The 23,397-nt window shown below is 40.5% G+C and overlaps 1 protein-coding gene across 1 annotated transcript in view; it reads right to left on the reverse strand.

Moving 5' to 3' along the window:
• The window catches only part of errfi1a (ERBB receptor feedback inhibitor 1a), a 36,961-nt gene extending 25,159 nt beyond the window's left edge, over nucleotides 1-11,802 (reverse strand). Inside the window, exon 1 of the mRNA XM_047347168.1 lies at nucleotides 11,742-11,802. The gene's annotated coding sequence lies outside the window, so the exon portion shown is untranslated. The remainder of the gene's footprint in view (nucleotides 1-11,741) is intronic.
• Between the last annotated feature and the right edge of the window lie 11,595 nt (nucleotides 11,803-23,397).

The following is a 23,397-nucleotide window of genomic DNA, read 5'->3' on the forward strand; positions in this document are numbered from 1 at the left end:
TGAAAGCGTGTGGGAGGTGTATGCAGAACTCACAGGCCACAGTCAGCTTGTTACTTCCTGGTCAAGCAAAAAAGCAGACCCTTTGCTCAGCAAACAGATGTGGCTCCGAACTCACATTCACTGATGCATTTTCATATTTTCATGAACACGCTTCAGAGATCTGAGCTTAAGTTTCCATCTATGTTGTCATGAACGCTTATTTATTTGAATTTCACAAAATGATTCTGTCTTTAGGAGCCATTTTCAAAGCCAGAAAACTGTCATTTTACACATATATCACCCTGACATGTGTGATGTTTCCACCTTAAACAGTCTTTTGTTGAAGGGCTTCTAGTTGACACGAGCAGTAATATAATGTCTTGCAAAGGTTTTCAGATCCTTTGAACTTTTCCACATTCTTTCATGTCACCACCAAAAAATTATGAAATATGTTTTATTTATATTCAGTGTGACGGAATGACAGAAAATTATCCATATTTGTGAAGTAGAAGGACATGTGGTTTTCAAAGTTTTCAGCAAAATTTATCAGGGTAATGAATACGTGTGTAATTGAATCTCAGAAGCTACGTTTACAAGAACATAAGTACTTGAATGAACGTCCAATGGGACTAAAACCGTGTGATGTAAACACGTCAGTCAGAATATTCTGATCGGATTTGGCAGGATCGGAATGAAATTGTAATCCGATTGAGAGGGGTGGTTTAAGCCAATGAGGCAAACTCACCTGAGTGCGCCCCGCGTTAACGGGACGTATTTCTGCCTTGAGTGGCCACTTGCTCTGGTTTACATGACACATTTTTAGTCCGATTGGCTGTTTTATTCCTTAAAACTTATGTACATATAAACGGTACAATCCAATTATTTTTTGTTTTTAATCCAAATACACTTTAATACAATCATGAAATTCTGTGCTTGTAAATGTAGCTAATGTTCTGTTTTGTGAAGGCCTCAGAGGTTTGTTAGACAACATTATTGAACAAACAGCATCATGAAGACCAAGGAACACAGCAGACTGGGTGGGGAGAAAGCTTTAAAGCAGGGTTAGGTGATATAACAATATCCTAATCTCTAAACATCTCACAGAGCATTGCTCATCACCTGAAAATAGAAAGAGTGATGTACAACAGCAATCCTGCAAAACCTGGCTGTTCACATAATCTTACAGGAGAACATTAAAAAAGAGAGGCAACAGATATTCCAAGGTAACTCAGGAGGAGCTGCAGAAATTCAAAGTTCAGGTGGGAAAATTTGTTAATTAGACGACTATTAGACCCCCCCTCGGCAACTCTGCTAGAAGTAGCAAGAAGAAAGTCAGTCAGTCATTTTCTACCGCTTATTCCATAGTGGGTCGCGGGGAAGCTGGTGCCTATCTCCAGCAGTCTATGGGCGAGAGGCATGGTACACCCTGGACAGGTCGCAAGAAGAAAGTGAGTAAGAAATTTCATTTAAAGTTTGACAAAAGCCAAACAAGGGACACAGCAACCACTCACAAGGTACTCATGACAGATCTATCGTGTTTTAGTTGCAAAGGACTCAACTGCATGGCAGAACAGAAATCTGGTTCAATACTTTAATATTAAGAATAATAAAAAAATGTGACAAAATAAGTATTTTACATAAAAGGTGAAACAGGTAGTGCTAAGAGCATGGAAGACAATAAAGCAACAGGGAGTTTGAAGTCAACAGAAGAAACCAGTAACAAACATTGACACCCAGAGAGCTACAATGGGAAAGTGATGAGAAAGCTTGGAGACACAGGTGAAAGAGATCTAAGTAATTGACAGGCACAGCTGGGATGAATGAGCTTAATTGGCATGTGGCAGTGCAGAGGGAAGGTTGAGCAACTAAAAGGAGGAACCTGGGTCTAGACAAACAGAAGACTAAATAAATAAGACAAATGTAGATTTATAAAGAATAAATTAAAATACACATGGAATAAACTAAGAAAGCAACATCTAACTAATGATAAAGAACACTATAGCAGAATAAGGAAATTAACAATAATAAAAAACAAGAACAAAAAACCAAACACTCAAGGATTATGACAAGATTAGACCACAATTTTACAGTAAAATAAAGTGGTGGCAACCTCTTGCTGAGGGCGTGCTTCCATTCAGCAGTGACCAATGTAGTAGTTGTTACATGAACTTCAGAAAGAATAGATTAAAGTTTAATTTTATGACATATCAAAAGAGTTAGAAATACTTTTCCAATGCAATATATCTGACGTTATTCTTGAGTTACCCGTACTCGTACTCGTCGTCTTCCGCTTATCCGGGACCGGGTCGCGGGGACAGCAGACTCAGCAGAGACGCCCAGACGTCCCTCTCCCCAGACACCTCCTCCAGCTCCTCCGGGTGGAGCCCAAGGCGTTCCCAGGCCAGCCGAGAGACATAGTCCCTCCAGCGTGTCCTGGGTCGTCCCCTGGGCCTCCTCCTGGTGGGACGTGCCTGGAACACCTCCCGAGGGAGGCGTCCAGGAGGCATCCGGTATAGAGGCCCAAGCTACCTCAACTGGCTCCTTTCGATGTGGAGGAGCAGCGGCTCTACTCCGAGCCCCTCCCGGATGGCCGAGCTCCTCACCCTATCTCTAAGAGAGTGCCCGGCCACCCTACGAAGGAAGCTCATTTCAGCCGCTTGTATCCGGGATTTCGTTCTTTCGGTCATGATCCAAAGTTCATGGCCATAGGTGAGGGTAGGAACGTAGACCGACCGGTAAATCGAGAGCTTCGCTTTTCGGCTCAGCTCTCTCTTCACCACAACGGACCGGCACAGCGCCCCCATTACTGCGGCAGCCACACCGATCCGTCTGTCAATCTCCCCCTCCATTCTTCCCTCACTCGTGAACAAGACCCCGAGATACTTAAACTCCTCCACTTGAGGTAAGAACTCCCCTCCAACCTGAAGAGGACAAGCCACCCTTTTCCGGTCGAGTACCATGGCCTCGGACTTTGAGGAGCTGATCTTCATCCCAGCCACTTCACACTCGACTGCGAACCGCCACAGCGCATGCTGTAGGTCTTGGCTAGAGGTGGCCAGCAGGACCACGTCATCTGCAAAAAGAAGAAACAAAATCCACTGGTCTCCAAACCAGAACCCCTCCGGCCCTTGGCTGCGTCTTGAAATCCTGTCCATAAAAGTTATGAACAGGACCGGTGACAAAGGGCAGCCCTGTCGGAGTCCAACATGCACCGGGAACAGGTCCGACTTAGTGCCGGCAATGCGGACCAAACTCCTGTTCCGCTTGTACAGAGATCGGATGGCCCCTAATAAAGGGCCCCCGATTCCATACTCCTGGAGCACCCCCCACAGGGCATTACGAGGGACACAGTCGAATGCCTTCTCCAGGCCCAAAAAAAACATGTGAACCGGTTGGGCAAACTCCCATGAACCCTCGAGCACCCTGTAGAGGGTATAGAGCTGGTCCAGTGTTCCACAGCCGGGACGAAAACCACACTGCTCCTCCTGAAGCCGAGGTTCGACTATCGGCCGGACTCTCCACTCCAATACCCTGGCGTAGGCCTTACCAGGGAGGCTGAGGAGTGTGATCCCCCTGTAGTTGGAACACACCCTCTGGTCCCCCTTCTTATGAAAGGGGACCACCACCAGTCCAGAGGCACTGTCCCCGACCACCGATGTTGAAGAGGCGTGTCAACCATGACAGCCCAACAACCATCCAGAGATTTGAGGTACTCAGGGCGGATCTCATCCACTCCCGAAGCCGTGCCACCGCGGAGCTTTTTAACCACCTCGGTGACTTCAGCCTGGGTGATGAAAGAGTCCAACCCTGAGTCCCCAGCCTCTGTTTCCACCACGGAATGCGTGATGGCAGGATTGAGGAGATCCTCGAAGTACTCCTTCCACCGCCCGATAATGTCCTCAGTCGAGGTCAGCAGCCTCCCACCTCCACTATAAACAGTGTTGGCAAAGCACTGCTTCCCCCCTCCTGAGGCACCGGACGGTTTGCCAGAATCGCTTCGAGGCCAACCGGTAGTCCTTCTCCATGGCCTCACTGAACTCCTCCCAGGCCCGAGTTTTTGCCTCTGCCACAGCCCGGGCCGCAGCACGCTTGGCCTCACGGTACCCGTCAGCCGCCTCAGGAGTCCCACAAGCCAACCACAGCCGATAGGACTCCTCCTTCAGCTTGACAGCATCCCTTACTGCCGGTGTCCAACACCGGGTTCTGGGATTGCCGCCGCGACAGGCACCGCAGACCTTACGGCCGCAGTTACGGGCAGCAGCATCAACAATAGATGCGGAGAACATGGTCCACTCGGATTCAATGTCTCCAACATCCCCCGGGATCTGGTCAAAGCTCTCCCGGAGGTGGGAGTTGAATACATCCCTGGCCGAGGGCTCCGCCAGGCAGACCCTTACTATGCGCTTGGGCCTGCCAAGTCTGTCCGGCTTTCTCCTCTTCCAGCGGATCCAACTCACCACCAGGTGGTGATCAGTGGACAGTTCAGCCCCTCTCTTCACCCGAGTGTCCAAAACATGCGGCCGAAGGTCTGATGATATGACAACAAAGGCGATCGTCGACCTCCTGCCTAGGGTGTCCTGGTGCCAAGTGCACTGATGGACACCCTTATGTTTGAACATGGTGTTCATTATGGACAATCCGTGACTAGCACAGAAGTCCAGTAACAAAACACCACTCTGATTCAGATCGGGGAGGCCTTTCCTCCCGATCACGCCTCTCCAGGTGTCACTGTCGTTTCCCACGTGGGCGTTGAAGTCCCCCAGCAGAATAATGGAGTCCCCGGGAGGGGCACTATCCAGCATCCCTGACAGGGACACCAAGATGGCCGGGTACTCCGCACCACCGCTTGGCCCGTAGGCCGAGACCTATCCCCAACCCGAAGGCGCAGGGATACGACTCTGTTCATCCACTGGGGTAAACCCCAACATGAGACGGCTAAGCTGGGGGGCAACAAGCAAACCCACACCAGCCCGCCTCTTCTCCCCGTGGGCCACTCCAGAGTAGAAGAGAGTCCAACCCCTCTCAAGGAGATGGGTTCCAGAGCCCACGCTGTGCATGGAGGCGAGCCCAACTATTTCTAGTCGATATCTCTCGACCTCCCGCACAAGCTCAGGCTCCTTCCCCCTATTCTTGAGTTAATGAGAATAAATTAAAGTCTAAATCTTTAGTTCTCACAAGGATGGATTTTAAAGCAATGCACTCAGAAGTTTTACATGTTTCCTTTTAAATAATAAGCATGCAGTGAGCAGCTTAAGTAATGGTCCTCATGCATCTGATTCATCTAGGCACAAAGATTTAAAGTGTAGATGATTAACTTGATCTTGTGCATCTTCTTTAGAGATATTAACATCTCTGTTCTACATCTCTGATCATCTAATTACCATTTGTATTTTCTTTTACAAGGACGAGCTTTGTATTTTAACTGGAAGAAATGGTTTTGTTTACTTCACATATCTGGCTTGTGTTACTATTTTCTCCATCTAATTAAATCTTTTGCACAGTTAGTGGAAAGATTCATACCACCATAAGCATTGACGTATGATTGTATTTTTCTGTATGCTATTGTAGCAGATTTTGCATTTGTGATGATTGTGCAATATCACAGACTTGTATTGTTCCTGTTAAACAATGTGCTGCTGTATTGTGATTGTGTGCTTTGTATTTATCCTGCATAACTGCAGCATTTGGAGCTCACACAAGTGTTCCCACCCTAAAAACCCGCTAATTAGGTTTATGCTCATTAAAATGCTGAATTTAAGACCTTCTGGAATGCAACAAAAAGAAAAAAAAACAAACAAAACAAATCCACAATAAGTCTTCCAATCCAAGTCTTTTCAGTTAAGAACCAAGCAACTAATGAGTGCCTACAATGCTGAGTTGCTGGATTAATTTAATACCTCACAATGTTTTTGCATGAAAGGCGCTGCGGTGATTTGCAGCTATGTGCAGCTGTGCAAAGTATTTGCTGTTTGCACAAGAGAAGGAAGCTGAAATCTTCCCAGCAGAAAACTACTGTAGTGGATGCATACCAAAAATCAGGACAGATAAGATTGTGAGTCATTGAAAGAGGTCCAAAACACCAGACTCTTCCCCGCCTGTACCAACAGTTCCTTTCAGGGATATCTCTACTTGGCCTCCTATCAAGACAGGAAGCACCCAGCAAAGAGAGACAAGAACAGCTCTGCTTCCACCGGCTTCTCTCTGTGCTGGGAAAATCAGCAAATAGGAAGTGGATTACACATCTTGGAAATGGGAAAATGTTACATTTGTGCAACTGACTGTTCACATGAACAGTCAGTGTGGGGTGCATTCAGCAACTTTTATTTCGATACCCCTAAGTGCATGTCGCTGTGCACTTATGTGCTACAGTAATGCAGAGAAGCAGGTAAATATTGTCAGAAGACAAAGACCAGAGCTCCAAGCAGTGGGAGGACTTCATGGGAGATTGTCAGCATGTTGTTGGCACTTTGAGTGAGAAGAAGCAGATGTGACACTAGATGTGTTTTCCAAGTCTCTGTTCCATCTTCCTCAGATTGAAAGAGCAAAAATGGATTTAGTAACAAAAGACTTGAAACGAATAGACAAACCGTACTGCACTAAACACTGTAGTACCTTGCAGGAGTATTAATACAGATAATAAGTTTTCTTTCACAGTTTGCCATGTTGTAACCATGAATCTGCCATAAATTTTATTAGGATTTCACATGATAGACCAACACAAACTAGCACATATCTGTAAAGCAGGTTTTTCCTCTACGTCACAGTTATGTGCTAATTTGTGTGGGTGCATTGTTTTCAAAATGTTTACTAACAAAAATCTCAAGGGTGGCATACATTCAGCCTCTTTTAATCCAATACCCCTAAATAACGTCCAACACAACCAATCATCATGAAGACCAAGGAACACAGCAGGTCAAGGATAGTTTTGGAGAAGTTTAAAGGAGGCTTAGATTATAAAACTATATCCCAAGTTTCAGGCATCTCACAGAACTTTGTTCAATCCATAATCCAAAAATGCAAAGAGTAAAGCATAGCAAACCACAACTGAACATGGGCAAGGGCACCTAAACAGGCCTATAGTAACTCTGGAGGAGCTGCAGAGATCCAGAGCTCAGATGGCTAAAGCCATTATTGTAAGAAAAAATATGAAGTCACGTTTAAAGTTTGCTACCAGCCATGTAGGGGACAAAGGAAACACAGCAATCGTCAGACAGAACAACTATAAGTCTTGCATTCTACAAACCTGGCCTTTATGGCAGAATAGGAAGAAGAAAACCATTGTCTAAAAGAAGCCATAGAATGTCTGGTTTACAGTTTGGACAAGCCATGTTGGAGATAGCAAAAATGTGGAAGAAGGGGCTTTGGGCAGATGAGACCAAAATTTAACATTTTGGCTTAGGTGTAAAACTACCTTTGTGGTGAAAAACTAACAAGGCACACCATCCTAAACTCACAATATCCTCAGTGACGCATGGTGGAGGCAGCATCATGCTGTTGGGATGCTTTTCTTCAGAGGGAACACAGAAGCATTTAAGGGGAAAATTTAATAAGCCTATTACAGAGTATTACTAGAAAAAAACCTTACCTTGGGCTGTCTTGCAATGGGCGAAAAAAATTTCAAGGGGTGCAAATACTTTTGCAAAGCATAGAACTTGCAAAAATACGAGAGCACCAATCCTAGCTGTCTAGTGGCCTTTTATTCTCCCATGGTCCCATCTGATGTAATGCAGATCTCTCATGTGACACAGCCTTAGTTCAGCAAACAGATTGTCATGTTGATCGAAGGCTGATGCTGTATTAGTAATATTTATGCTTGCAGTTAAAACCATGGCCAGGATGTGAAATTAAACTTTGTGACTTCACATTCATCTTCATCCTAGATATTAAGGCTGATTCACAGGAAGGAGTGAGGAGGAAGAGAGTGCGAGGGAATTGGAGCTAGATGGGTCAGGGAGTAGTCACAGGAAGGTAGCTACCCACAACAGCCTGACTCATGCTATTTGGTCGGCGCATGGTACACTGTAACAAGTTGTCTTGTATATTTAAAATACCGGCTGCAGGGTTACCAGTAATTTACTCGGTACTCTTACTGTTATCAGTTTTATAGTGTTACTGTTTAAAAAGAATGTGGTGATTACAGTGTTTTAATATATTTGTTTGCAGTTACAGTAGGTTACCAGCAATTTACCATTAATCTACCGCATCCAAACCTTTAATTACAGTTATTTGCTGGTGTAATGCAAAATGTAAAATATATTAAAATTACATATTTCTCAGGCCCTAAATATGTTTATCCCTTATTGTTTAAAATGTTCTTAACATCAAGAGCACCATTTAGAAATGAACTATTACTTCCGATGCAGCAACACAGTCTAAAAGAATACACTTGAAAATGTAAGGTCAAACTGTGATAATTTATTCAATAAAGGAAGCACCACCAGAAACATTGCCAATACAAACATATTAACCTTTGATAAAAGCAAAATAAAAGCCATGCTAAAAAGAAATGTCCATTTAGTTCCTTCAAAATATTGTCTATATTTGTCAATCCCATTTTTAAATGTAAGGTGTATAGACGAGAACACTTATCACTCAATGAAACTAAAAACAAAATGTAAATAAAAGATGGAAAAAATTGAAAATGTAACTTGAATTTTCAGTAGAAAATTGCTCTTACTTTGCAGAACATATTGCAGCAAATCACAAAATTTGCCAAATAAAATAGAAATATTTTTTTATTTTTGCATTGAAAAAGGTAGATCCTTTCAAAGCAGGCTTTTACATTCACCTCCATTAGTCAGCATAAAACTTAAAATGAAGGCTCTGAATCCTCTATAACATACAGTGGCTTGTAAAAGTATTCATACCCCTTTAACTTTTCCATATATTGTCACATTGCAACCACAAACGTAAATGTATTTTATTGGGATTTTATGTGAAAGACCAATAAAAAGTGGTATACAATTGTGAAGTGGAAAGAATATTTTACAAAATTTCAAACCTTTTTTAAAAATAAAAAAAAACTGAATCTAATCTAATCTCAGTACAAACGCAGCTGCTCTGTGACGGCCTCAGAGGTTGGTGCAATTCAATTCAATTCAAAGATCCTTTATTGATCCCAGAGGGGAAATTAGATGATAATATTGGGGAGCAAACAGCATCATGAAGTCCAAGGAACACACCAGACAGGTCATTGATAAAGTTATGGAGTTTAAAGCAGACTTAGGCTATAAAAAGATTTCCCACTTTGAACGTCTCACGGAGCACTGTTCAATCCATCATCTGGAAATGGAAAGAGTATGGCACAACTGTAAACCTACCAAGAGAAGGCCGTCCACCTAAACTTACAGGCCGAACAAGGAGAGCACTGATCAGAGATGTGGCTAAGAGGCCCATGGTGACTCTGGATGAACTGCAGAGGTCCACAGCTCAGGTTGGGGAATGTAGTAGAAGGTGCTTTGGTCAGACAAGACCAAAATTGAACTTTTTGGCCAAAATGCAGATGCTATGTGTGGCGGAGAACTAACACTGCCCGGTCAAAGTCCAGACCTAAACCCAATTGAGAATATGTGGCAAGATCTGAAAACTGTTGCTCAAAAACGCTATCTGTCTAATCTGACTGACCTTGAGCTGTTTTGCAAAGAAGAATATTCAAATATTTCAGTCACTGGATGTGCAAAGCTGGAAGAGACATACCATAAAAGACTTGCAGCAAAAGGTGATCCCACAAAGTATTGACTGAGGGGGGCTGAATACTTTTGTACAATGCCCTTTTCATTTTTTTATTTGTAAAAAAAGAAAAAGAAATCATGTATAATTTTCTTTCCGCTTCACAATTGTATACCACTTTGTGTTGGTCTTTCACGTAAAATTAATTTACGTTTGTGGTTGTAATATGACAATGTGGAAAAGTTCAAGGGGTATGAATACTTTAACAAGCCACTATAGATAATGGTATGGCACAGTTCTGCTGACCATAAATTTGCCAACAAAATTTAAAATACAAAGTGAACACATGCTACAAAGGCCAACACGTTGTGTGATTTGCTTTCTTGATTACATATCTAGTCATTTTGAAAGGCTTTTCAGGAGTAGGAATATTTTCTGATCAAAATTCAATTCAGTTTTCAATTCAGTTTATATAGCACCAATTCACAACATATGTTGTCTCAAGGCACTTCACAACAGTCAGGTACATACATTCCAAATAATCCTAACCAAAATGTGACAACAAAAAAAAGTGACCTGTAAGACATTCCACTCAGTCAATGAAATTCTTCAGGAGTTGAAACACGAGGGTTGACTGAGGCTCCCTCCGTCTGTTCGACTTTCACTGTCTTCTTGGAGAGGATCTTGCTCAAGGTGGCTTTGGTCTCTCTCTGAGTTTGTGCCAATAAAATATCTAAAATAAAAAAATAACAGCAGTATGTGATTAGCATTTGGATAGAAATTAAAGATTGGTATTTGAAAAAACAAATCGAAGAAATTCGGTCTTCAAATGCATTTTCTGAAAAATAAAAGCATAAATGGACAATACAGCTCTTACCTCTGAATGAATTCAAGCATACAGGCAGCCTCTTCTTGATACATTAGGTTAAAGATGTACTGGTGTGTGCTGAAAACAGTGTGGCAAGCCCTGTAACAAATGTTGGCTGAATTCCCTCACAACTGAAGTGACTGTCAACGCTAATTATCCAGCCTGATTAAAAGTTGAATGTCAAGTTAAAATAAGCTCAAAAAATGACAAAGGTTAAAGAACATTGCAAGATGGACTAAATAACTTAACGTACCCACAGATGTGTTCAGAAAGTGTAAATTAAGTTGGATATCTGTTAAAAGTAAAACGTTTGCTTCCACATGTCAGGATATCTGCTCGAGAAATAAAGTAAAATTCTGTTATAACAGAGCCTTCTAACTCCTGAATCTGAAATCTTTCACATAAAGCAATACCATTTACAGTATGCAACAGTATTTCAAGAGAAAGAATAAATATTGCCCAGAATGCATTGTATTATATGGTACGGTACCATTTTGAAACAAACTGTAAAATACTGTTCCATTTTCACCGTTTTTTTACAGCATCTTGTTACAGTGTAGGGAGTCGAGGAAATCACTCTGGAACTCCTCCAGAATCTGCTGCATGGCCCTAAATTTGGCCATGAGTTGCCAAATTGGGAGCGCCCAAAGTTGTGCCAGCAGCTCTTATGAAAGCAGCCACAGTGACTCTAAGCTCATAAATAAACATGCAACTGTCTCAATCATAACATACAGTACTATCCCAAAGAGAGAACACTGTGAAACGTCAGCTGTAAGACAAACAGGTTGTTGAGAAAGTCACCCACACAACATCAGTTACAGTTATGGGAAGAAGACTGAGCTTAGTTGAACCACCTGTAGAACTTGAAGTTGTCTTCGCCTTTGCCTTTGTCAGTTTCTCACATTGTTGCAGAGAACATTTGAGCTACTCTTTTTAAAAGCTTTGCATCAGTTAATGGATGTTTGAGGATTGCAGGCATAATTTCAATTCAGCTATTCTGCTGTAGAAGGTCCAGGGTACAAATCCTGAACAAGGCCTTTCTGTGTGGACTTTGTGACTCTGTGTTGCCCTGTGATGGTCAGACAACAGGTCCAGAGTGTACCCCCCTAATAGACTAACATTATATCATGTTTCATGAGGTTGTAGCAGGACCAAAATGCAGACAGTGGCTCAGAGGCAACATAACATGTGAAATGATTTAATGATAAATAAACAACAAACTTACATGAAGAACACAGAGCATATGGAATGAAGCAGATTCACTGGCATGGAGCTGTAACAGAAGAAACCAGCAAGTGAGAGGAGAAGCAGCATATGTATAGGGGAGATGGCGGAGAAACTGCATGGAGAGCAGGTGAGAGTAATCAGGTGGGAATGAGCAACAGCTGTGAGCAATTAAGACAGAATAACCTGAGGGAAAAAAATGTATAATTAACAGGGGAAGACAGGGAGGAACATAGGGGTGAAATCTAACAGAATGTAAATGTACATAAATTCAAGAATGAGCTACAAATAAAGTACACAGGAATTACGGGAAAAATAAAAGGGAAAGAAACCAAAGTAAATAATGAAACTAAAAGTCCTAACACAAGCGGATCATAACACTACATGCATAGTTCATGAGTTCTTAGGATTGCATTCAGCTTGGCATAGCTTGTCCTTGTTATTCCTATTTTCTTCCAACCTTCAACCTCAGTCCTTTTTTTTATAGTAAAATATAATTATAAACAAAGATTGTTCCAGAAATCAATATTTTTTTTCTTACAGGTAGAAAGAGAAACATTGTCCCTGTGAGGGGAAAAATCCAAATTCTCAGAGTCTTTACAGTTTCCTTTTTGTGAACTTAAACCAGGCTTGTACGCTCATACATAACGTGTGATGTTTTGTTTTTTTAAGCACCTAGCTTTCTTATCCTGTTTTCCTCTGTGTGCCTGCTGGATCATTCAGCGTACGTTCTGTCTCTCTGCAGGTTGTATTTCCAAGCTGATAAAACCCTCCCTCCAAAGGAAGCTCAGATAAGAACTACTGATTATGACGTGTAGAAAAGTGTGTGTGCATACTAAAAATGGCTCAGAGCCCAGGTGGTGTCCACACACACAACTTTTCCTCTTTGTGAAAATGCACATCCAACTTTGGTAAGAAAAGTGTTATATTTAAAATAAATCTTTGCAAGCTTTGAAAGTACTTGGTGGAGTTCCTTGATTTTATTCCCGTTAAAAGGTTTTACAGTGACACAAAACATAAAAACCTTCTGTAGTGCAGCTCATAAGTTGATTACCGTACTCAAATGCCCAGGGCAACGCTGTGTGTGACATCACTTCATTAAATGGAAACCGGGAAACTAACAAAACAAAAAGGCTAAGGCTCTAAATTGCAATGGAACATATACATTTAAAATATCTTGCAATACTATCATCCTAAAACCATTATGCATCAGCACGCTGTCGTGCCACAAAGTCACCAAAAAGCCTGGGAAAAGTTAAACATCTCAGTGCCAGCTCACACAAGATAAATGACCTCTTTGCTGGAAAAACATCACACTCAGCTATAGTTTTTTGTTTTTTTTAATACAGGGCTTGTTGGGATAATGCTGTGGCAAACCCATGTGTTTACATAACTTGCACATTGCGGTAAACATGGATCAAGTAAAAAAAGTCTGACAGTTTTTAAACTCCCACCACCCACACTGTCTCACAAATGCAGGATGCAGTTGAAAAATACAACTGGAAGCGGGTTGCAGGTCCTTCTTCTCCTCCCACCAACTCCATTCTGTGTGGTTGACTAGCTCCAGTCTAGCGTTTCATACACATACAAAACCCACACATTGTTTGTTTGACTCGTTGCCCTGGTGATAGTGGCATCTCTCAATGCTTGACCTGAATAGATGCTATGGGGGCAGTGCCGGGCAAAGCTTAATGTGCATTACCTCTGGAGATTAGAAGGGATTAGAAATATTGCCATCTTATAGAGTGGAAATTTGCTCTCTAAATTATGTGGAGTGTTTTTGACCTACTGTGTCAGCTATGCAAAGACTAGCTGTCAGCTGCGTTAGTCCCATAATTAGGGTCAAAATTAGGGTGCTCTCAGAGGTGAAAGTTGGAGAGGGATCTCTAACAAAACAGATCATTCTGAGCCAGAAAGAAAAGGCCCTAGAGCTGGATGTTGTTTGTTCCTGGGTCAGCAGGGTGTTTCTTCCTGTCTCTGTTAACTATATGATAGGCAGAGGGACTTATTACTGCTGTTTGATTGTTTTACAGCTCGTTGGCACCAGACGGTCTGCCTCAGGTATGACCTCCATGTGTGCATTTAGCACCTTTTAAATGGCTGAAAGACAAACTACACTGGTTCGAAGAGACACCCAGGTGCTTTACGAGTAAATGTGGTCAGGGTATAAAACATACTGCTGTTCTGACAGCTGCTCATAAACTTACATGTGACTTTTGCACAAAAACAAAAACCGACTAATGCAAGGCCTTAAAACAAGGAGAACATAGAAAGCTTAAGAAATGAATATGTTTCAAAGAGTGGCTCCTGCAGAGAAATCAATCATCCGTCAGATTATCGTGGAGCAACACTCAGGGTTTGTCATCTGTGACTGGTTAGACCTGATCTGTCAGATGTATCTCTGTCCTCTTGTTGAGCACAGAGGGTGGGGTTTACCCCTGGCCTGTCTGAGCAGAAGGAGTTTAAAAAGGATTGAACATCTCCCTTTTGTTTTTTTTTTCCAAAGGTAAAAACCAATACAGATAATTTATCTTACTTGTTATAGCATAATGACATCTAAAAGAATCTCACAGTCCAACATATTACATGCCTTGTAGTTGTGTGTTCACTAGGGTTCTCTGGAAATGCCAGTGTTTTGATTCTCAGATGATACAGGCTTAAAGTATGGTTTATAAAAAGTGCAATTTGTGGCATTGTGGTTAACCTTACCCTCACCATCTTAAAGGCTTGACTTGGATCCTGCATGCACTCTCTGTAGGAAGAAGAAAAAAACACTGGTCAATATGTTGTGCAAAGACTTGGCACCGATTTTGCAGCGTGTGCCAAATCATGTATAAGGTTTCCTCAATGCCAAAATAGTTATGTTTTACTTAATTAGATGTGCATGCTCACAAGCAAGTAGATATATCTGTAAAGTGTTTCAGTTTATAACTTTTAGGAACTATCAGCATGTTTACCAATTGAACTTGGCCTTTTTGAGAGTGAATTTAAAGATTAAGAACAACTCGAAACGTCAAACAGGAAATTCAGGATTTATAGCGGCTGAAAAACAAAATGTGTGGCTGCGAGGTTAACACAGGATTTTACAGAAGAAAACACATACTGATCCTAAACCAACCCTACCCCCCCAGTCTCCTCCATCTCATTTCACCCATCATCATGTGCCTTCTAACCTCTGGACTTGAGTGCATGTGTTTCCATCACCTGTGCAAATCCTGCAGACTGAGTGCGTGTGTCATATGGACGCAGTTTACAAACACAGTCTGTCTCCTGTTACCGGACACTGGAGCTATTCTGGCCTGCTCTTCTAGTGCACGCCATCCGGGTGTGCAGTCTCGTTGTGGAAGTCTGCGAGCCAAGGTCAACGGGTCACATTCCTCCAGCTCTTCGGCATCCTGCCCTAGGGTTCAAGTAGTGTGGAAGGGGTATATTTGTGTGGATTGTGTGTGTGCAATTAGTTGTTTGCTTTTCATGACAAAAAATGCATTCATCTATTGGAACTATTGTTGCTTAGTTCTGAATCAATAGCACTCAGACAGGTTTAACATAAAAAAAAAGATAAAGAAGAGCTGCACTTTCTGCACAAAATAAAATTCAGAAGAGCTGCAAAAGGATGCGCTGTACAGGAATGTGATCAATGCAGACATATACAATTTAAACCCTCGGTTTGCTGGGAGTGCCATGAGAACCTGCTGTGGGGTGCACAGTGATGCCGAAGGATCAGTTGCAGACAGACATATTTTCAGTCTGTCTGGTTGATTTGGTGTATGTATCTTTGACACCTGAAGTCACCAGAGGAAGAGGGAGTCAGGATCTGCATATCTATAAGAAACACAACATGACTGCTGTCATGCCAATAATTATTTTTCCATTGATTATTCAATGGACAATCCAAAAATAATCTGATGAATCCTAAGCCAAAATCTTCTTTTTTATTTATTTGGTGGAAAGGGGAAGAAAAAAATCAGTCTATCCTCAGAAAATTGTGTACAATCTAATTAGTTTAGATACCTTGGGCAGTTGTGGAGTTTCTGGCGGGTCTTTTGCCTAGTAGGCCTACGGGGCCAAACAATACCTCCCAAAGCCTCAAGTACAACCACTGAGGAATATATCGCTGTGACTCAAGTGCATTAACTGCTGGAACTCCACTTTGATGAGCTGAAAAAGTCATGCTCAAAGGGCTTTAACAGCTGCAGCAAGATTAGTGCTGATGTGAACATAAAAAGTACAAGCTAGATCTCTGTTTCTGAAAAGGCTGAATATCAAGAGGGACAAATAAGATGCCATAATATTGTTTTGTAAGGCATTGAAGAGTCTGAAAGCGTCTGAATCTGACGGAGAAAGTAAGGAAGCTTTTCAGTGACAAACTGCAGCCTGTTCATACTTTTATCAAGTTGGAATGGCCCCACATAACCGGGAGACCAAGAACATCATTGGAAAAATCTAGGCCCAACAATGTCAGATTTTTATGACTGATAGATAAATTTGCTATACTTAATAAAACCAAGAATTTGAAGGGCTGTCGGATTTTCATCAATGAAGACTTTTCTGCAGCTGTGCGACAGAAAAGAAGAGATCTACTTCTAGAAATGGAGGCCGCTCGACAGAGAGGTGATATTGCATACTTAAGATATGATGAACTTATTGTCCTTCCACCAATACAAAATAACCTAAACAAAGTGAGGCAAACAGCTGATGTAGACTCACTGGTCTTATTATTGGTCACTTTCTCTGAATTCATTTTGGTTTGATTGCTCATCTTTTATCTTCATACAATGGACCACAATAAAGCTCACTTTGATGCCTGCAAAACAAAGCCATACAATTCTGACGTTGACGCTGATGTCAACTATTTCCCACCATTGATTTGTCTGACCTTTGCAGTTTATACACTGAGTCTCGGTTTAATGATTCATGTGCTTCTGCAGATTCTAATATATTTCCACGTTTCATTTAAATAAACGGAGTTTACCTTGCAAACTTGATCAGTTCATTAACTTTTAATCTTTTCTGTCATTGCTTCATCAGAGACATCATAAAGCTACAGGGGTTAATAAACACTCTACAGCTTTGATTAATAACATCCTAAATAACCCTAAATAATGTAAGGAAATCGGAGGTTTTGCTTTCGGATTTGTCTGAACATCTTGCCATATTTCAACTGTTAAACCTTCAATAATCCTAATAAATAAAAGAATCATGAACAAGTCAAATATTATCTTTTTTTAATCTGGGTAATAATTGCTAGAACACACTACATGAAATAAAAAGTGCAGAATTGGCTTATTTACAGTTTTCTGAAGTTTTAAGTTTTGTTTTCAATTAATGTTTTCCAATTAGAGATTTTGCTAAGAAATGTAAGGAAGATTTCAACAGACCCTGGTTTACAGCTGAGTAATTTTTGAGGAAAAAGAATGAACCATACATAAAGTATATAATAAACCCCACCCCTCTTACATATAGTGTTTACAAATCTTAGAGGAATAAATACATTCATCTTATTATAATTGATGAAAATAAATATATTAGTGGAAAGTGTACGTGTTGCAAATATATTAAAGCTACCGGCGAAATATTGATCAATTATAACAAAGAGAGAAAAGTAATCCTGAGTTACCCTCTTTATTCTCAGATGGTTTTACGTCTTTTACAAATTCTTTTGATATAGCTGAAAAGTTTAATCATTTTTATGTTAGTATTGGGTATGAACTAATCTTTAAATCTAAAAAAATCATATTTCATCATTTTCGGTGGTAAAAAGTTGTATTTTGGAGAATGTTTAAAAACTGTCATTGATGGCATACCAATACCACAAATATCATCAGCGACATTTATTGGAGCTTATGGTGGAAAGATAATACGGATTGGCTCTCCAGGTAGATACATAAATATCTTGGTACAATAAAGAGGGTTAGACATTACATCACTGCAGATTGTTTGCTCACACTTTATTATAGTTTTATATACCCATATCTATCTAATTGTAACATAGTTCAGGGACGTACCTTTCCCACTACTCTACAAAACATATTGGTTCTTTAAAAGCACTTTGTTAGAATTGCAACTCGATCAGATTATCATGTCCCTCTGCTCCTCTGTTTAAGGACCTACAGATTCTTACAATCTATAACCTTAACATTTTATGAATTTGTATTTTTGTTTACAAGATATATGAAAGTTAGGAGAAAATACCATTGCATTTCACTCATTATTTTAAAGGAAATTTTCAGATTCATTCTTACTTCATCTTCCTAAATATCAGACCAGTGGAGGAGTTTTCTGTCTGATACAGGGGAGCTAACCTTTGCAATGACTTTTCCGACTTAGCAAAAGGCAGGCCTTCTGTAAAAGTATTCATAGATTATTTGAAACTGTATTTAAGAGATGTGATTGTGACTTTTGTTATTGTTTTTGTCACACATTTATGTATTTCATAAATTTTATGTCAACAGGGATTGTAATGTTGGATTATATTATATTTTTTAATACTATTTGGGTGGAGGCTTCATGTAAGCCCATTGTGTACGTTTTGCCTCTTTCTGCACTGTTCACATTATTTGTTTCCTTGAGATTATGGATCTGTATTCAATTGTGCAAATAAGCTAAACTAAACAAAACTAAAGGTAACATTGTACAGGAATCTGAAGGCAGTATTGCACAGAAATATAATCTTTTAGATTAACATAATAAAATTAGTTTGACCTTATCGGAGCTTATTGGACATTTATTGGCACCCCTGGCAAAGATTTGTAAACAGCCCTAGCAGTACTATAGTCTTCTTTTTCAGATTAATAATTGTGCAGTTAAAGTAAGCTTTTCTTTAAAATGTCTCATAACATCGTCCTCACTGTGGAGTATCTGCTGCACCCATATCTGACTGTAGATATGGGCAGGTTTGGGCAAGTAGATATTTTCTTTTCTTCTGGTTTCTTCAACTGAATATCAACATACATCTGCCCCATTTTAATGTAATTTCATCTTGTCTTTCCCATTTTGAAGCATGGCTAAAAGAAATAGACCTCTGCATATCATTTTATACTAATTTTAATACTTATAGTCATGTATTTCTAACTATACGAATTTGGGTACTGGCCATTTTGTAAAAAAAAACAATAATTTCCTAATTTTCTCCCTCCTGAAGGCTGGATTGTTTTAAATAGTCCCATCTTCACTGAAAATTACCTAATGCTACGGCAATAAAATATTAATTTGTTTTTTAGGCCATTTACCCTTTCTCAGGGATGCTAATAAATGGGACGTTTGCTGAGTACATATTATGCAAATTGAAATTGGGGCCATAAAGTTTGTTAAAAAAAATTGAAACTGAAAAATACTCGAAATTAAAAAAAAGGATGATACTTAAAAATACAGCCTAAAACTTTTAAGCATTAGAGTAATTTGTTCAATTAAAAATCAAGAAACACAGACGTACTCAGAAATAGATGTAAGAATGTTCTTCAGTATTTTAAAAGTATATTTCACCACAGTACTTGAGTATTTCAAATATGAATACATTTCTTGGGTACACTGACAATACCAAAGTTTAACAATCCTTTGGAGCTTCATTTACTTGCTCTAACTGAGCCAAAAGAAGCCCTGCTGATCTAGAGATAAAAATATTTCCTGCTTGCCATGCCAGCATCTGCATTATCTCGAGAGGGCAGATATATCTTGCAGCTACAAAAGATGAGACACAAAGCTGATCTCAGAAAGATAGGAATGCAGGTTTAAGTTATTTTTCTGCACACAGTGATGATTTCGCAACCGATCATCACGTCAGTCATTAACATCAGTCTTATTGTTGTTCAGAGATTAGGCTTCCTGTTAGAAAACCCACTGATTTTATTATTGCAACAGTCTGCCAATATGTTTTTATACACTGCTCAACATTTTTTAATCAAAGTATAATATCAAGTCAGTTAAACTTCTGAAAAATTGATGAGGGCACATTTTCACAAAGATTATCTGAGTCCTCTCAGAGAGCTTCTTTCTTAGCCTAATAATGTCTGCCTAGCTTAAGAGTGATTCAGTTCGCTGCTGAGAGCGACTCAAAGCTAGGAGACCTTAGTGAGGAGGTGTGATTGACCCCGTTGCTACAGGGCCATGTTGTCACATAGCCAACATAGGCAATTGCCAAGGGCGGCAACCGTGGAAAGGAAGCTGGAAGAAATTATGTTTTTTTTTGTTTGTTTTTGTTTTTTCTTTAATATTAATTATGATTTTTTTTTCTGTGATGAGCAAAGTTTACACATGGACATGGTCATTCCTAGGGATGGGTACCGAATTCGGTGCTTTTATAGCTGCAGACTGAATTCCGTCGGTACTTAGAAGTATCTATTCACATAAAATCAAATGGCTACCATGTTTCAGTACCGAAACACATCATTGTTGCACAGAGGGAGTGGAAGAGTGGGCGATTTTCCATGGCGGACATGAACACAGCATTGAACGCACCATAACCTGATGACATCAGAAACCGCTGCTACAGTAAGGAAAGCAAGCATGGCTAATAGAAAGAACTTGGGAGGAGGGCTCCACTTTTCAAAATGCAATGCAGATCACGCTCGCTGCAATATTTGTGACGCGAAGTGCAAGGCCAGCACCAGGACCACTAATCTACGGAAGCATCTGGTTAAGCACAAGATTTTTCTCAGAAATTTTAACAGCCTCAGATCCATGGCTACAACTCCTGCATTCGGCAACGTTAGCATCCGTTAGCTAATCCTCGTCTGCAGCCAGTAACATGGGTGAGGCAGCCGTATCATCATCTTTGTCTGCACCAGGTAAAAAAGCCTGGTGTATAATGATGATGTTAACACGGTACCAAAAATAGGTACTGACACCGGTTCCCAGGTACCGGGGGTGGTGGGTCTCTGCCCGTCCGTCCCGCCTAGGTGGCAAAAAGGCATAAAACGTGTCTGCATTGCTAGGTGTGACAATGTCTTCTAAGAGCTGTAATTGATTGTTGAAAAAGACTAAATTAAAACAAATGCGCTCCTTGAATCAATGAAGAGAAATTAACTGATCATTGGAATTACACTGGATTAATTAATGTGTAAGTATTGATGATGAAACAACTTAAATCAGCTTATGTCAGCTGTCAGCATTTACTGCAATCGCCTTCTTGTATAAAGAGGTTTGATTTGGTAAAACAACCAAAACAAAACGGAGAAGAAAAGGTGGAGAAGACTAAACTGGACAGATGAGCAGAGCCTGCTGTTGGCACAGCTGGTTGGAATAGAGGAGTGTTGAAAGGTAGATTTGGTCCCAGGATTACAAAGAGAGAACAAAGAGGCAGACTTGGGAGCGAATTGCCGAGCAGATCAGTGTGTTGTTCCCTCTGCGCACCAGCCTGGAATGTGAGAAGCTCCGGTACCTGTTGCAGTCAGAAACTAAAAAGGAGATTACAGCACACAAGTGAGCGTCTTTGCAGAGAGGGGGGCGGTGTAGGCGATTATTTAGGCTGTGGCTACTGACATTGTCATGTACGATACAACAAATATTTATTTACCCCATTTATGTCTTCCTTCTCTGTCTATAGTGTTTAGATTATTTTACTTTGTTTTGTCTAGAGTGTGTATTTATTTTCATTTTTTTTCCAAATGTTTATTTTTGAAAGCATTTTACAGTGTGTAAATGATATTTAAATTATTCTGTACTACATTGTTTGTAATTTCTTTCCATTTCTTTCACATTTATTCATGGTTATTTATTATTGTTTCAATTATTTATTTGTCCTAATATTACCTTACTAGAGGTGCAGGACTTGTATCTGCTCCTTTGTGCAAGGAGGAACTGGATGACTATTGCCAGAGCCCTAAAAAGTGCCCTCCAATTGGCCACTGGTGTGAATATCTCTAACCAAAGCATTAGAAAAGATTTCATTAGACGGGCCTGAGAGCCCGACATCCTCTAGTAGGCCCTGTGCTCACTGCCCGGCACCATGGAGCTCGACTAGCATTTGCCAGAGAACAATGGAATGGAAAGGTTCGCCACTGCCACCATGTTCTTCTCACAGATAAGAACAGGTGCACTCTGAGCTCGTGACAGACGTGAAAGGGGCTGGAGAAGCTGCAGTGAATGTTATGCTGCCTGCAACATTGTTTAGCACGATTGATTTGGTGTTGGGTCAGTGCTGGTCTGGGGAGTCATATATTCATGGAAGGATGTTTAGACCTGTAAAGGCTAAACAATGACACCCTGACTGCCAATAGTTTTCAGGATGAAATCCTTAGAGCCATTGTTAGATCCTTTGCTGGCACAGTGGGTCATGGGTTCCACGCGGTGCATGATAATGCCTGGCCTTATGTGGTAAGAGTATGCAGGCAGTTCCTGGAGGATGAAGTAATTGATATCATTGTCTGGCCTGCAAGCTCCTTTGACCTAAATCCTATAGAACACCTCAGGGACATCTTGGTTAGGTCCATTGAAGCCTGGGAGGAGATACCCCAGGACACCATCTGTCATCTCCTAAGGAGCATGCACCAGCATGCTCGGGGATGCATACAAGCACATGGGGGCCATACGAACTACTGAGTACCATTTTGAGTTGCTACAATAACATTGCAGCAAACTGGACAAGCCTGCCACATCACATTTTCAGGTTAAATTTCTCTATAATCTCAGATTAAGTCTTCTGTGAGTTGATAAATTTCATTTTAATTAAATTATGTGGTATCCTTTTGTTCCTAACACATTCGCCATTCCATTTTCTTTCCAATTTATTTTCCATTTGAGATCTGATGTGCTTTTAGTGTTCCTTTAATTTTTTGTAGATTTGAACCAACAAAAATTGGCAAACTAAATCACACTCACTTTTGGCAAATTCAAGTAAACCATCAACACTTGAACAGGTTTCCTTAACTTAAGTTAATGTTCTACTACTCATCTTACACCATTCTGTAAGTGTTATCTGGTTCAGCTGACTAATAGATGGCTGTCTAATCTAATGATCAGCATTTTAGATTATTCGCAGGAAGTCAGCTCAAAGTAACATAAAGTAGCATTTTCTTAGCAGCTGTTTGTCAGTGGAAAACATATACATTTGTGAATCAAGTCAAAACACACCGAAAAACATCCATGGAATCCCTCTCCTCTCACAATGACAGGAAGAGCAAAAGAACAAATTCCATTTCACAAACACAAACAAAATTATGTTTTGTGTTCACTGTTTATGTAACAGGGCTCTTGAGATAAGATAATTAAGGGCTCTTAATTCAGTACATACATGACCAAAACGACATTAAATTTCCACCTAATCATAACAAAACCTAACTACAAAGATACAATTTTTACAAAAGTAAACTATCAAAAATAATGTCTAAATAAATGTCTAAATACTGTCCATCAAAGACATTCTTCTCTATGATGGACTGGTGACCTGTCTGGGGGGTTCAATAACCAGCTGATAGGCACCAGCCCTCATGCGGCCCTGCAAGGATAAGCATGTATAAAATAAATTGACGGACGGACGGACGGATGGATGGATGCCTTTTGTCTGCAGTCTGCTAAACATCACACTAATGAAGCATAATGTTTAAAGAAGAGAAAAAAAACATTAAACATAAATTTGTGGAGGTACCATTATGGTTTTGGTCTGTTTTGCTGCATCTGGACGTTAGGGTTTGACATCTTTGAGTAATTTGTTTCATTTCGTG

The sequence above is a fragment of the Girardinichthys multiradiatus genome, chromosome 20, assembly GCF_021462225.1.
Source record: "Girardinichthys multiradiatus isolate DD_20200921_A chromosome 20, DD_fGirMul_XY1, whole genome shotgun sequence".
NCBI classification, from domain to species: domain Eukaryota; kingdom Metazoa; phylum Chordata; class Actinopteri; order Cyprinodontiformes; family Goodeidae; genus Girardinichthys; species Girardinichthys multiradiatus.